The sequence below is a fragment of the Coenobita brevimanus genome, chromosome 58, assembly GCF_032717465.1.
Source record: "Coenobita brevimanus isolate Jiangsu-jjx chromosome 58, ASM3271746v2, whole genome shotgun sequence".
In the NCBI taxonomy this organism is placed as follows: Eukaryota; Metazoa; Arthropoda; class Malacostraca; order Decapoda; family Coenobitidae; genus Coenobita; species Coenobita brevimanus.
The window spans coordinates 11,771,479-11,788,611 of NC_137011.1; the positions used below are offsets into that span (position 1 = coordinate 11,771,479).

General features: G+C 41.4%; 1 protein-coding gene and 1 non-coding gene across 2 annotated transcripts in view; one reads left to right on the forward strand and one right to left on the reverse strand.

Annotated features, from left to right (window-relative positions):
* LOC145402606 (von Willebrand factor A domain-containing protein 7-like) overlaps window positions 1-17,133 on the reverse strand; it is a 126,598-nt gene that overhangs the window by 46,895 nt on the left and 62,570 nt on the right. The gene's annotated exons all lie outside the window — the stretch shown is intronic.
* Window positions 11,215-11,333, forward strand: LOC145402745 (5S ribosomal RNA). Its single transcript, XR_013897862.1, has one exon. It is a non-coding gene; the product is annotated as a 5S ribosomal RNA (ribosomal RNA).

The window sequence follows — 17,133 nt, forward strand, 5'->3', positions numbered from 1 at the left end:
ATCTTGCTACATTGTTAAAAACCGGTCGGCATGCCCGGGTGTGATGTTAAGTGAAGACGATTTCATGAGCCTCGATGATCCTGCAGCTGTTCATCAGTCGTTTTTCTCTGATCGGTTTTGTACCTACACAGCTCCTAGGTTGTATAACAAGTTGCCAGTATTCATGAGGCAATTGATTTACTTTGAATATTTTAAAAGGCTGCTCAGGGCCGTTCTCTTTTCACGAAGCAACGATTTGGGGTGAGGTTTTGTGACGGATGATTATTGGGTTTAATTGCTTTCACTTTTTTGCTGATGAAGTCTGCATTATATTTGAATGATGTCACAATAATTCTTGCAGCTGCAAAAGTGTAAATGAGTGTCAAGTGCTAGAGAATTACTGTACTTAGGAAGAACTGGCGCTTTAGAGAAATCTAAGACCAGATTGTTACTACTACTACTATAATAATAATGATGATAATAATAATAATAATAATAATAATAATAATAATAATCATAATAATAATAATAATAATATTATTATTATTATTATTATTATTATTATTATTACTATTATTATTATTATTATTATTATTATTATTATTATTATCAATAGTGTTATCATTATTATTATTATTATTATTATTATTATTATTATTATTATCATTATTATTCTTATCTAATCCGCGAAACAGGATGGTATAATTTTCGGCAACGCACCCTATACCATTGCGCCATACCCAGACTGTGTGTGTGTGTGTGTGTGTGTGTGTGTGTGTGTGTGTGTGTGTGTGTGTGTGTGTGTGTGTGTGTGTGTGTGTGTGTGTGTGTGTGTGTGTGTGTGTGTGCGTGTGTGTGTGCAAGCGCGTTAACTCTTCCTACGCTATCTGACGGATTTGAATGAAACTTCCCAGGTGAGTTCGTCGGATTCCTGGAAAGGCCTTCCATTGCGTAAAGTTTTCCAGCCATTGTTTTCAGTGGGGGTCAGCCCCCTTAGCCAAATAAAAAATTTCTATAAATAATGAAAGGAAGGTAGAAATGGGTTTGATATCATAGTATATGTTGTACAATGCATTCTTATCCGTAATGCGATACTTGGGGAGCATGCCCCCTCAGTGATTCTTGGGAGGAAGGGTCAGTCCCCATCCCAACACAAAAATGATCAGAAATCAGGGAAAGTGAGCAGATGGATTTCAGCGAAACTTCTCAGGTCAGTTCGCCTGGTTACTTGATAATGTCCTCCAGTACACAACATTTTCCACCATTACTTTCTTGGAGGTCAGCTCCCCTGCCAAATTATGAAGGATTCAAAATAAGGGAAGGAGAGTAGATATGATTTTGGTATCTTAGTACATTTTGTACAATGGGCTTTCATCTGTAATGCCATATTTGGGGAGCGTGCCCCCCCCCCAATGATTCTTCGAGGGTGAGCCCCCTCCTAGACATAAAAATAATAAAAAATGAGGGAAATACTTAAATTATACCTCCCAGGTGTATGTGCCTATATACAGTTTTCTAACCCTGACTTTTAGAGGGGTCAGCCCCCCAACCTGACAAAAGATTCTCAGATCGTGAAAGGAGGGCAGTGACGACTTTGATATCTATGCACGTGTTGTACAATGCGATATTTAGAGAGCGTGAAATCCTCATGATTCTTGGAAGGGTCAGCTGATTAGAAATAGGGGAAAGTGAGTGCATGGATTTCTACGAAATCAGCATACATATTGCAGGATTAGGTATGGAATTTCCATGTTTTCTCTGAATGCACAAGAAAACACTGCATATCGATATTTGGGGAGCTTGACCCCTCATGATGCTTGGGATGGTCAGCCCTCTATCAAAAATACAAAAAAAAAAAAAAAATCAGAAATAGAAAAAATGAATATAACTTTCCAGGTGAGTTAGTGTGGTTACTCAGACGGTCTTCCATTAGATACAACTGCCCACCTATGATTTTTAAAGGGGATCAGTCCAGTCAACATATTACAAATTTTCAGAAATAGTGAAAGAAGGTCAGATATGGCTTTGATACCTTGGTACAAGATAAAGAATGGACTCTCATATGTAATGCGATTTAAAATAAATCAACATGATCAGAAATAGCGGAAAAATTTCATTGACATTTCCCTGGTGAGTTCGTTTGTTTATTGGGAAAGTCTTCCATTATACACAGTTTTCCAGCCATGATTTTAAGGAGGGGTCAGCCCTTCTCTGCAAATTAAAAACTCTAAGAATTTATGAAAGGATTGTAGACATGGTTTTCATTTCTTAGTACATGTTGTACAATGAACTTTCATGCTTAGTGTGGTATGTGGAGAGCGTGATCCTCCCAGTGATTCTTGGATGGATCAGCTCTCCTCCCAAAAATAACATCAGAAATAGGGAAAAGTGGGCACATGGACTACTATGAAATTGATATACACATTGCAGGATTGGTTACGCAGTTCCATGTTTTCTCTGAATGCACAAGAAGAAACAGCACATTTACTGTATTATGATTATGGTGATGATGATGATGATGATGATGATGATGATCATCATCATCATCATCATCATTATTATTATTATTATTATTATTATTGTGGTAGGTGGGGCGCTCACCAGCCACTCACTCGACGTAGTGCTGCTCGGGTGCCTGCCCTTTCCCCTCTTCCTTCCTTATTTCTTTCCTTCCGCTTCTGTTTTTCTTTTCTTCATTCTTTCCTCTTCCTTCTGTATAGGGGTGACTCTACACTGAATGACAAGCCAAATGGTTTCCTGTTCATCGGAAAACCATTCACTACGCTGGGTGGTAACCATATAACAAAATTATGGCGCCTGGTGGTTCAGTAGGTGATTAAGGCACTCCAATCGGATTGAGCCGATGCAGGTTTATATCCAAGGGGTGGCAGGGGTTGATAGCTCACATAATGCCACCCAGGGATGAGTAAGGCTGGTCACTCTCATCTTAAATGTCAGGACCCGGGCTCCTATGCTCCTCATGGGGCAACTCAGGATTAGATGATGAATGAATGAATGATTATTAATAATTTTTATTATCATTATTATTATTATTATTATTATTATTATCATCATCATCCAATCCTACATTGCCCCCTGAGGAGCGTAGGAGCCCGGGGCTAGGCAGTTGGTCTCGACATTTAAGATGAGAGTGACCATCCTCACTCATCCCTGGTGGCATTACATGAGCAATAAACCCCAACCACCCCTTGGATATAAACCTTCACCGGCTCAATCCGACTGGAGCGCAATAATTACCCACTAAAACCACCAGGTGCCAAAATTTGGCTATATGATTACCACCCATCATAGTAATTAGTAAATGGTTTCCTAGTGTACAGGAAACAATTTGGCTTGTCACTCAGTGTAGAGTCACCCACAGACAAAAAGGAAAAGGAAAGAATGAAGGAAAAAAAGACAGAAGAGGGAGTATAAAGTCACCCGTAGGCAGAAGGACAAGGAAAGAATGAAGTATAGAAAGACAGAAGAGGATGGAAGGAAAGGGAGATGGAAGAGAGGAAAGGGCAGACACCCGAAAGCAGCACTACATCGAGTGAGTGGATGGTGAGCGCCCCCACCTACCACATATTATTATTATTATTATTATTATTATTATTATTATTAATATTGTTGTTGTTGTTGTTGTCGTTAATACTATTATTGTTATTACACTTTCTCTTATTATTACCCGAATGGCCCGGATAGGTAATATTTGAAACTTTGTCTATGTTTTGGTAATTTTAAAGTGTTTTTGATAAAACTAGAAAGTGCTGACTAAATTAGTGTCATGCCACCCTCCTCATCTCTCCCATCCCCGACCCTCCTACCCCACACCACCGAGTAATCTGTCAACCTTCACTCTCTTATCAGTACTTCCGCAGCGGCGAACTCTGAGGCCGGATGTAATGACTAAGCCTATAGAAATGTATGTACATGAAACGAGGGAAAAAATGAAAAATGGAAATGGAGGAGAGGAGAAAAAAAAAGAAAATAAAAGACTTGAGAGGCAATGGAATAATGTTCAAGTGAAAACCCATCTATGAATAGAATGACAGATACAGCTGGCATACATGGAATATATTGGACTGAAGGAGGTCATAACTCATTCAGGTCCTGGAGTTTTCATGCATCTGAATGTAATCGTCTGACCAGAGTAGAATATCAGAACAATAGCAAAGAAATAGTCATATTTTGCTGCTGTGGGAAACACTAATTTGAGTTTTCCTAACCTAACATTAATTATTCACATATAACAATCTAGAAGAGACCGAATATATCACGAACGAATTCTCCAAATTTCATAGATCCGGTAGTCGGTGAGATCAAAGACGACAGGTGACAGAATTCAAGCTTGGCGGGCATTATACACACCTCACCTTACCTCGCCTCAAAGCACACCGCTCGCTCACACACACACACACACACACACACACACACACACACACACACACACACACACACACACACACACACACACTTCATATCCTTCTCCCGTCATTCCCCTCCGCTTACGTAAGCCTGTCTTGAACTAGACAAACTTCTTGCAAGAATTCAATATGTGATATGTGAAGATGTGTGGTGCGTAAGAGGTTGCTGAGTTTCAGGGAACGGCCTGCCAAATCCATACCAAGGGTCGGAACTAGAAAAGTGAAACAAACAAACAAACAAACATAAACACACACACACACACACACACACACACACACACACACACACACACACACACACACACACACACACACACACACATCTCATCCTCTTGCACCTTCCTCCTCACCGCACTCTCACCTCAAAACACACCGCCACACGGTCATCAAAGTATAAACTCAAAATGCCGACAATTCTTTTTATCAGAGCCTTATCTACCACCCACCCACACAAACTCTGAGCTATCCATCTATAGGGCAGATAAGGGAGGGTTGTGGGGGCGGTGGTATCCGCTCTATTGGTATGAGAAGGATGTCGATCTGGTACAGCCACGATAAAAAGCTCGTATACATGCCTTCCCGTGTCAGTAAAAGAGTAAAGAAATGATGATGACAGTAATGATAAAGTTCATATGTTAAAAGCGTGAACTGCAGTACTAATAGACACTAGATAGATCCTAAGCTGACACAGTTAACTTATTTTAGTTTTGACAGAGCAGTCTTCATTGATTTTCCACAAGACCCGCCGACATGACATAAAACACTCCCTTTATACTAAAACACTAGTACTAAATGATGCAGCCCTAACATGTATTCAGTATGGAGAGTGGGTATCAGAGCCAGAGTGGCAACATGTAAATGTGTGATACAGGTAGGATTGCTGGGCCTCAGGGAACAGACTGTCTAGAGTAAACCGAGAGTCGGACACTTTAAAAGCGACACAAAATCAACACTAGTATCATTCTAACCCTGTTTTCCAACACTGTAGAGAGGTGGGAAGGATCCAAAGCATTAAAGTAGGAGAAACAATCACAAGAGAACGTAGTGAAGTGGAACTCACCGACACTCTGAATATACAGTTGCTGACATGAATACCGATCCATTTCATTACGATAAATAACGAGATAATGAGCACCGACTTACGACACCCAGTACTATGATCATTAGAACCCAACAAGCTTCTCTTAATACAGTGTAAGAGTTTCACAGCTAATTGTGGGTGGATACTGGTTTCCGCGATTGTATATGGTATGTGATTACTTGTGTATTTGTATCTGCGTGTCAGTGCTTTTGTATTTTCTTTTTTAATGCAGGAAGAAGGAAACAAAGGCCAGGACCCCACAAGATTGATTCCCCCAAGAAAAACAGAAACAAGATAAAGGAGAGCCAAATTCAAGAGCCGATCATTTCGAGATGACTGGAGATACTGCGTTTAAATGACTGGAGATCACAGGCAGTAGGAAATAAAGACTGAGGAAGACAGTCCCAGAGTTGACCTGTTGCATACATGAAGGACTGGAAGTAACGCTTAACTCTTGCATTTGAGAGTTGGACAGAAAAGGGATAATATTTTGTTGCTAGATGAGTGCTATGTGTTCGCCGTGCTGGTGGAGGGATGCAAGCAGAAGGTTCAGAGGAGCAGTGACCACAGAAGCTGCAACAGAAATAAATATTGATGCAACAGTGCGAGGAAGAGACAGAAGATGAAGGGAGACGGTAATAGGAGGAGAGTTAAAGAGACAAAAAGCCTTTGACTCCATCTTGTTTAGAAGCGCTGTATGTGGGGAGCCTCCCCACACATGAGAGTTGTACTCTATGCAGGGGCAAATAAGGCCTGTGTATAAATTCAAACTGTGCAAGAGTAAAAAAAGGCATGGAGTCCTTTTAGCAAACCTAATCTCTTGGAAGCAGGTTTTACAAGAGAGGTAATACGATCTTTTTAAGATAAGTCATGAGAGATGGAAACCCCTATACTCCGTTTTTTTTGTTAAGGCGAAGATGCACTTGACAGGTTGATGATGATTGGCTGAATGCAACATGTCCAAAAAATATTTACTAACCCAAATTTCCCCCTCAGATATTTGTTGTCAGTTAATAATGCTAGATTATGAAGTAATGTTGCAGTCAGCCAATAATCACCAATCTGTCAAGTGCATCTTCGCCTTGATAAAAAAAAAAAAAAAAAAAAACTGAGTATAGTACTTTTAAAGAGGATGCAGGTTTGAGATGAACATTGTAAAAAAATTAGACGATACGCCTACGGAAGATTTTGTCGGATTCAAAGGTGTAAGGACTTTGTTTTTGATGCATTAAAAGAAACAAGATTACTTTTGCCCCAATCAGGGATATGAGCCAAGTCAAGCAAGGGTCTATCACAGCCTCATCCCTTGTTTGTTGAAGTAACTACTGAGATTGACGTTATAGGAAGTGAATGTAAAGATGAAAGGAGGAGTTTTCAGTGTATGAATGGATAGGGTTAGATGCAATGCTTTGAGGATCATTGATGAATAGAAGGAAGAGAGATGGTGATAGGACAGAGCCCTGAGAAACACCATCATTGATGGCACTTGGGGAAGAAAAGTCGCTGTCAACAACAGCAGCTATAGAACGACAAGAAAGGAAGCTAGAGATGAGGGTGTTTTGGAAATTAAAGATATATGCCAGACTCGACCGAAAGCTTTTGAGATGTCAAGTGCAATGGCAAAGCTTTTGCCAAATTCCCGAAAGGAGGATGACCAGGAGTCTAAAAGGAAGGTGAGAAAATCGCCAGTGGAGTATCCCTGGCAGAACCCACCTTGACAGTCTGAAGGATGGTTATGATAGGAAAGGTGCTTTAAAATTTTTATGTTAAGAACAGGCTCAAAAACTTTTGAAATACAGGATGTTAAAGCAATTGAGCAATAGTTAGAGGGCAGGAATTGGTCACCCTTCTATGAGACAGGCTGAATGAGAACAAACTTCCAGCACGAAGGAACGGTACAAGGTGACAGAGGAAGGTGAAAGAATTTACATTGGCAGGGTGTAAGCACAGAAACAGTTCTTGAGGACAACAAGAGGGACCCCATCAGGCCCATATGCCTTGTTAGTACTGCGGGCAGTGATGGCAAAAAAAAGAAAAAAAAAAATCAGTTGAAGAAATTTTAATGTCAGCCATGAGGAAGTCTGAGGGGGGATATGATGGAGGAACAGCACCGGACTTGTCTGAGATGGAACTGGAAGAGAAAGTCTGAGAGAAGAGTTCTGTTTTATCAGTAGAAGAAATAGCTACGGAGCCATCAGAGCGGAAAAGAATAGGGAAGGATAATGAGGTAAAGTTGTTGGAAAGGTTTTTGGTCAGGTGCCAGAAGGAGCGGGAAGAATTTGAGTTGGAGAGTTCAGAGAATTTAGTGTGAATGAAATTGTTTTTAGAAGAGCGAAGAAAAGGTTTAGCACAATTCCCGGCAGAGTCATGAAAAGAGACGAGATTCAGGGTGGGCTGGTTCTGGTACCTTTTGTAGGCCCTCTCCTTGTTGTGGACAGCATTAGAACAAGCTTGATTAAACCTTTTTTTTTTTTTTTTATTAGTGACAGGATATGAGAAGGGAACGTTTGCTGCCATGTCAAAAAAAAGAATAACCTCCGTTATGCACAAGGAACACTCAGCTGGCTCTTAGTCATGGAAGCAATAATCATTCCAGGGGAAAATCAAAGAAGTTCTACCCGAGGACCTCCGAACCAGCAGCTCCAAAGTGTCACACCTGCCGCCTCTTGGGGGGGTCTACAGGCCTTATTGAAGTGATAGGACAGGTTAAGGTGATAAGGTTGTGATTGGAGGAGCCCGACGGAGGGAAAAGATTAAAAGCATAAGCAGAAGGATTAGTTGTAAGGAAGAGGTCAAGTATGCTGGAACTCTCTCCAATGCAGTCAGGGATAAGGGTAGGGTGTTGTACAAGCTGCTCTGCTGTAGGTCATTAATGATAGACAAGATGTAGGCTTGCTCATCAGGTGGATCACTGAAAGGATAGGAGAGCCAAAGGATGTGGAGAACTTTGAAGTCACCTAGACTGGAAATTTCAGAGAAAGGAGAAATTTATAGGGTGTGTTCCATCTAAGACGTAAAATAGTCAGAGAATTTTTCATAGAGTTAAGGGATAAGCAAACAGCACAGATATGTTTAGTCAAAGAATGACAGGATTGCTGAAGCCAAAGTGCAGAGATTTCAGAAGATTCAAGTTCAGGAACACGAGAGCATGATATGTGTTGCGTACATATTCAAGACAGCCACCGTTGGCTTTATAATGAGTATACAGAAAGTAGGAGGTTACAGAAAACAGTTTGCTATCACTCGCCTCAGACAGCTGAGTCTCAATGAGGAAGAGAAGGTGAGGATTAGAAAGGGAGAGGTGGCGTTCAACAAAGAGAAAGTTAGAGGAAAGGCAGCGGCTGTTGCAGAAACGAAGAAGTGAGTCAGACAGTGGATTCAAGCGTCTCGCTTAGTCGCCACAGAGAGAGGGGCGGATGGCTATACTTGCTTCATAGAATTTATGCACCTATTAATCCATTTGCTTGTGCCTGCTTTTGGGTACCACGCGACGGTTCGGTATTTAAGAGGAATTATTGTGAAGATTGGGGGGGGGAAAAATGTTTCGTGATGCAATGCTGACCGACTATTTAGGTAATGACAAAATAGAGTGGGAATACTCCGATTAACTAATCATTTACAGAATATCTTGTGTGTGTGTGTGTGTGTGTGTGTGTGTGTGTGTGTGTGTGTGTGTGTGTGGAGGGCTGTGTATGCAGACAGGACTATGTATGTTGGAAGAATTGGGTATATAAGAGGTGCGTAATACAACCTAATCATACCACACAAGTAGGATGTACAGTGTAATACACCCAATACACCCCAGATGCCAGAGAAAGAGAGAGAGAGATACACCCAATACACCCCAGATGCCAGAGAAAGAGAGAGAGAGAGAGAGAGAGAGAGAGAGAGAGAGAGAGAGAGAGAGAGATTAGCGGATATGAGAAAAACCAATGTAGCCTGACCTACTTAAGTGACGATTAGCCTTATGTTGTTTGTACACCCCAGCTGTACTGTGTGTGTGTGTGTGTGTGTGTGTGTGTGTGTGTGTGTGTGTTTGTGTGTGATTCTAAACCATAGAGCATTTAGTGTGTGTGTGTGTGTGTGTGTGTGTGTGTGTGATTCTAAACCATACAGCATTTCATGTCTACAGTATACTGAATGTAAGATCATTTGCACATAACCTTTGATGAGAGAGAGAGAGAGAGAGAGAGAGAGAGAGAGAGAGAGAGAGATGAAAAAGCAACTAATTTTCTTCACCCTCACGTACAGTATAATAATGGGTCATGACAAACTTTACCAAAACATAATTTTCTTTGCTCTGACGGAATATTTAGACTTTACTGGACACTAATGGCACTGTCTAGTAAAAACGGTAGAGTGGTAGTCTGCTGTTCCAGTGGACGCCGGTTCGAATCCCTGCTGTGCAAGAAACAATGTAATTGACATGAATTTCGTCAAAAGTAGGATTTACTTATCTACGAAAGACTCGCCAATATATCGTATAAATATCCCCTCTGATATCAACACACCATTCTTGTTCTGGACAGACATCCAGCAGGAAGTCACTCATAACCTCTACAGGGGAGTATCCTGAGGGAATGAGTCTTATATGGCACACTGACACGGATAGGATTTGACAAATGTTGATAACGGCGTTTACAAAGCGATACAGCTATCTGATAAAGCATGCCTATTCCACTATGGGGGATTTCAGCTGCGCCATTCTGTGAAGGCTAAGGTAAGGTGCTGTATGGAATTAAAGTGTAACGGGGGTGGTGTGGACGAGACCAAGGGCCGCTTTCCCTTTCATGCCGACTGCCAACAGTATACCAAGTAAAATCGTCCCCTTAACTCCCTTATTGCATGCAAAAGGAAAAAGGGTAATATAACAGCTAGTTACTATAAATTATATCTTATTAAAGTCTAGGTTATAATCTTATAAAGTACACACATTCTCCTGCCTAATTAGGACCACCACTACTGAAAAATTCTAAGGATACTCAAGACACGTGTGGGTGGAGTGCATGAGGTAGGGTTCACAGGTACAGTAGATGTGGCGAGGTAACTATTAGGCATGGTGTCTCCACTGAAGCATCTCTTTACCCGGGCATTTCTTCTTGCAGCACCTGTACTGTACCCTAGAATTTATTTGATTCACGCTAAAGAAATAATGTTTGATCCTAAGTTCACAGAAATGAGTAAGTATAAATTACAAAACTAACAAAGAATACATATTATGGTCTTTGTTTGCAAAAATAGCAGTAGGAAATGAAATTTTAATGAGCTTGAGTTATACTTAGAATAAGTAGGTTTTCCCTGAAACTTTTGTTTCTTCCTACTTGACCTTGAAAAAGTAAAGATTTTAATTCTATTCATTTACCACTTTAAATGTAATCACTGGTTATAGACAAACATACAGGAATGATTCTGTACTGTAACTGCCACAGTGAACAAAGGCTTTTTCCAACATGCCATTCACTTCATCTCTCTTGCTAATCAGATGTCAGTTTATGTTAAGGCTACTTCATGCTACATTTAATGTGTCTATGAGGAATATACGTGTAAGTACTAACCTCTTTAGGAGGGGAAAATAACATACAGATCCATGGGAAGTATGAGTGTGAGAGGGATCCTGTCCTGCTCTGCTCCATGTCGTGTTACGAACAAAGGTGAGGGGAACCCGCTACAGGGATGAGAAGTGAGAAAATTCCGTTTACCAACTTTTTCCATAGCTAATTTGGCAGTATGAACGGCCATACCACGTTGAGTACACCGCTTCCCGTTCGATCAGCGAAGTTAAGCAACGTTGGGTCTGGTTAGTACTTGGATGGGTGACCGCCTGGGAACGCCAGATGCTGTTGGCATCCCTACGTCAAGTGGGGTTGGTGGAGGATTAGTGCCCCTCCCTGTAAAACAATTAACTCTAAGCCCTTGGCCACCCCGTCTGGGATACATGGCGTCTGGCAATGAATGAATGAATTTAATATGAGAGGAAGGGTTATTGAATACGATTGTTATCGTGCACTCGTCTGTTTTTAATGATTCAGTTTTACTAGGATTTTAGGGAATCGAGGGGAAACTGGAACGTGATGTCATGCCGGAAGAACAGTGACGTCAGGTTCGCGGGTATTTGAGTTAGGGATGGCAGGCAGTTCGAATCCAATCTCATGCCCATTGCATTCATGGAATCTTAATATTAAAGTAAGTGCAAATATTATTGTAACTGCTTTAGGCGACAAGTAAGCAAAGGGAAAAGTCGTACTCAGAACTTATAAACGACCTACAGATTGCTGGCACCATTACAAAACGCCAGTTAACGCTACAAACGGAGAGCACCCGTGACTAAGTAATATCTAATCTAGCATTCAGGACTGTGTTACAGATAAAGTTCCTGATGGAAAAAATCCCATTCGAGAATGATTTGAGGAATTCTAAAAGTACCACCAACGGATAAGTATAAGATTCAGCTGGGTAAAGATATCATAACACGGATATAAACATCACAGTAGTTTCCTCAACAGACAATGTGAAAGCACTGAGGTCAGTGCTTGACAAACACAGTTGGACTGGAGATTAAATATCATTGTCGGAACCGACAAACCTGGGTATCTCATCCTAGGATTTCAAACGAACAAGAAAGACAATTAGAATCAAAACACCACAACATTCAATCACTGCAGTGTCACCCACACCAATGTTTACCTGAATGCTGAGAGGTACCATGAAATGTATATAGGCCTTGATTTCAAACAGAATTGCTTATCTATCGCATATACAATGCTAACAGATTTCTATAACATTAATATATATAAACAAAGATGCAGCAACGGTTGATGACAGTGGCCGCCATCTTGGTTCTTCCAGTACAGTAGTGATGCAGTGTGCCTGGAAAGCAGCTTTATGCATTTTTGGTATCAGATAATTCAGGAATGTGGCACTGTGTGCAGCAGTCAACTGCTCAAACAGACAGTTCAAGGACTGTGGGAGAACTTTTCATCAGTGAGTAGGCATGATATGGAGCATATGGCTTGTGTTTTTGCATACTGAATCATTTCTCATGTGGTCACGAAGTATAGCACTGCATGTTGGGAACAATAAATATGCTCATAAGCACTCAAAACACAGAAGAGATTAACATACGACTGTATAACGTGAAGAAAACCCGAAATTTGAGTGTACATCGCGACCATTAACTCATCCGCAGAGGCAGCCAGTCAGCAAATCTAAAAATTACTTAACTTGATGACATGCGAGAGCTGAAGAGCCATTGAATGACACTATAATGGCTGTTCTATGATAAATGGTATAGAAACTGCACTCGAATTTCAACTTTTCTAAAGTGATCATATTTACCTTTTGATACATTTGCCCCCCATATAACTCCCTTTAAAAGTATTACCTAGGGATTTCACTTGGTGTGCCATGTCTTCTAGAGGGTTGCTATCGATGTCCCAATTTTCAGAGAAAACGGAAAAACGACTTCTCAATTCTTCAATGCTCATTTCACGTGTATACACGTTCATGTATGGATTAGATGGGAGTACAGTGATGTCTTCCATTGCTGTGCAGTGACTTTACAGCACACATTGGGTCGTGCATAACAGGTGCGCTCCATCTATAGAGCTCAGTGTTCTATAACCACATTATCCACAAGAAAGGGCTGCTCTGCCTCGCCAATCGAATATAAGAGATTTTCGTAATTATTTTCCAAAGGGGCATGGCGATTCCACCTACATTATAACAAACTCGTGATCTCTAGGTAAGTAAATTTGGTACTAAAGCAACACAGATAGTTAACTGTTGCACTGTGAGTGCAAGAAGTGATTGGAAAACAAAATATACATTTTAGGGGGTATTTAACCCCTATCCGCCGGGTAACGTGCATACACGTCACAATCAGGCTGCAATGGGGCCGCCGAGTAGCAACTATACACACAAGAGTCTTCCTGCCACCGTTTGAATCCACGATCATTTTCTCTACCATAGGGTAGGGAGGTACCAAAGGTACCCCAGTGATGTTCAGTTCAGCCTGTACATGGCTTTGTAACAGTGCGGAGTGATGTCTTCTTCAGACTCCTCATCCGATTCCGTCCCCTCATCCACTGGGCCGAATGCATCATCTACCCCTACCAAAGTTCAGCCCTTACCAGTGAGGACAGTGCCATAGGTCATGCTCTGGACGAAACTGTGTCCTCCATGAACACGAGTGGTGGGACTTCCTCTGAAGGAAGGGGAAGCTACCATGTTGAGAGTGAAGTCTCGTACCCCCCATCCCCAACCTGTTCTGAGATGCCTGAAAAGCCACACCAATTGCTACAGGAGGAGGGCAGGGCCTATTACAGTGACCAATTCACGTCACAGTTGGATGACCTTGACCACCGAGAAAGGTAGGAAGATGGTGACAGTAATCTACATAAACGCTGCCTCTGCATTTCACCATCACTCTCGCTGCCAATTGGCCACAGTCTCTCCTTCCAGTGTCCCTTGTCACCACAACCCAGCACTTAGAGGGCATTATCTCCCCAACCTGGCCCTTCACATATGGAAATTTCCACTCAGCCCTCATGTGGTGTGACTGGACCACCAGTATCTCCCCAGGGAAGGCCTGCATCAGGTGAGTCATCACCCCTGTACTCCCCCACCTCTGCCTCTCCTTCCCCTTCCTCCCCCTGTTCATGGCCGCCCCCCGTGGGCGTGCACTTGGGTGAGGGCATGGTGCACGTGGTATGAAAAGACGTTCTGGCCAGAAATCACGGCCAAGGCTCCCAGGTGTTGGGAAAATTGATGCTTGTGTGTGAGAGGAGGGGGCAGAATTCGAGTCCTCTGTATCTGCCTTTGATGCAGAAGAGGCAGGTGTGCAGTACTGTGAGCTATTGACCGGACCAAGGACGATGACGTCATTTTTCAAGGCAATCTTCACCACTACCATTATGCAGCATCTGGTTGCTTAAATCAATTATCACCAGGCCATAAGTGTGCACTGGGTGGAGGTTTCAGCAAGCAGGAGAAAAAAAATGAAGGATTGGGTTCCAGTGGAGGTAGTGGAATTATTTGTGTGGCTTGTCTTGACCATAATGATGGCCCACGTGAGAAATGATAATTGGTCTGCAGACGAACTTGTGGGCACACCTGTCTTTGGAAAATATATGGCCCATGATAGGTACACTGGCAGTCAAAAGTTCTGTCCTGATCTCAGACACAACATGAATCTCTACCAAGTGAGGTTCAAGAAAACGGTGCATCAGGAGGAAGGGGATGAGAGGTGCCGGGGTGGCAGGAGACAGGGGCAGAGGGAGGGATTCAGTGTCCATATCCATGGGATAATAAGTAACCAATATTGCCATGATCTAAATATTATTCACTGATAAGGTTACATTTAATTGATAGGTATGAACATTAGATGCGGGTAACTGTATACTCTGCGAGACAATTTTTTATAAAGTGATTTAAAGAATATTTGTTAGCACTGTAATGTTTCTCAGTTTTCGTAGGTAGAAGCATTCAGTTGGTATTTCATTTTTTTAATAGTTATTTGCATGACTGTGATTAGTTGGTTTCTTTGCAGAAGGACCACTTGTCGGTTATCATTAGATATTAAACTTTTCACTGAATATCATGGTCATACTTTTCTGTCTTTAATAAAGTTATAATTCATACTACCCTTACAGGTATACCACCGTGATCTTGAGTCCCTTCAGCTAAGGAAGAACTTAATGGCAAAAGTCTGATAATTTCAATCATTTTCGGGAGGTGCTAGGGATGAAGTTAGAAAATGTAGCGGCAAATTTTAATTAGAGTAAAATTAAACAAATGAGTTAAACATATTAATTTACATCAGTCAAACACTACAGTATAAATGATACATACAATCGATTGGGTTTACTTCACAATCCTTTTAGGGCCAATCGAGGACCGTCACTTCCGGTTGGTGATTTAGCCAATCCTTTACCACCTGCACATATTCACAGGACTCCTGACGTGAACGGGTTTAATAGGATGGGGATGTGGGATTGCCATATTTCGCACGGATGGCAATAAAACATTTTCTAACACGTCAGTGTATTTTTCCCCTGTAAATCTTCCGTCTATTTTCGTCGATTCTCCAGGTCCATTGGCCCACATCCATCTCAAAATGATTGGGTCACTCTACCACTTTCGCCCTTCTGCATATTATTCATTTCATGCCGTGTGTTTACTAGTCTCCAGCACGTTCGAGCCCCTGCTTCCACCGACGTGAAATATTTATCATCAGTAAATATTACTGTGATATGAAGCGTATTAGTGAGCTGAAGTACAAATAGTATAAGCTGTGAAGAGCATAAGTAATACTTTCACGATGCCTGCGAAGTGTAGGAAAAAAGCCAAAATATACGTGCAAGTGCAAACCTCATACTCAACCTTTACTGCGTTCAATATGCTGAAAAATTAGTCTTTCAAGTGCAATAAACCGTAATTGTGATTAGAAGTACATTATAAGTGCTGCTGAACATAAATTTTAGGGTAAGTATCATAACTGATGCCTGAAAAAAAATACAGAAAAACATGAAGTGTAAATTTTCCCCCACATCTATGGGGCATAGTGCCACTCTGTTACGGCTGGAAAACCAATGGTTGGCCACATAGACAGGGTGATGACTCATCCATATTATGGTGGGTAAGGAAAAGTGGAATGAAGAGTGGAAAAGTTTAGGTGTCGGTGAAGGAAGGCCGGGCAGTGTTACAGTCACCACTCCGGTTAGTGCTGCCATCAGTATTACAATCAACACTCCGGTCAGTACTGCCATCAGTATTACAATCACCACTCCGGTCAGTGCTGCCAATGCTAGCCAGGCTAGCCATGGCCACCGCCAGCAATGCACACTGGGAGACTCCCCGTCAAAACACCAAAAGCCACTCATCTTCTTCTCGACCTTACTCATCGACGGGACAAGCTAGAGACCTGGGAATGGTTTCATTTGCAAGAAGAAGAGTTGTTGATGAGTATGGTTTTTAATTTTTTTCTCTATTATACATTTCCTGATATTAAGGTTTGAAAAGAGCTACTTTGCCAGGGATGCCTGTAGTGAGAGCACGCCCAGCTAAATATATGCCCTGCGTTTAAGGGTTAAGAAAGAGGCCAGGCAACGTTTACTGACGATCTTTCTGACTGGCCACGTTCAGTCGACTTAGGCTGTGTTATTTACCGATCATCGCTCTGACTGGATGCACTCGTGTATTCCATGTTAAAGCAATGGAAAACTTAATGATTTAACCAAACCAAACTTAATCCAACCTAACCTCACTTGTGTTTGGCAGCCAGCTTTCAAATTTAAAAATGAGTGTTAAGAACATTAAATATGGCCAGCTACTGGCAGACGTCGGCAAAATCTTTACCCATTCTAAATCTTCATTTATAGCTTTCAGAGGTCAGTATATGTGGTAATCCAAGAATAATAAGAAATAATCGTGAAATACTCATTCCAATAGAAAATATGGAAAGGCTGCATCCGTTTGGTAAATAAGCAATTAAATTGTATCCGCTTCTTGGATGTTAATAGAAAGTTGGAGACATTAAGACTGAAGTGAAATTAAAAAACATCACATCATAGACAAGGCTTATACTCGCATCTTTTCTGACTGTGTGGTAAAATTAGTCGCGAATGGCGGAAAAACGAATAATATTTT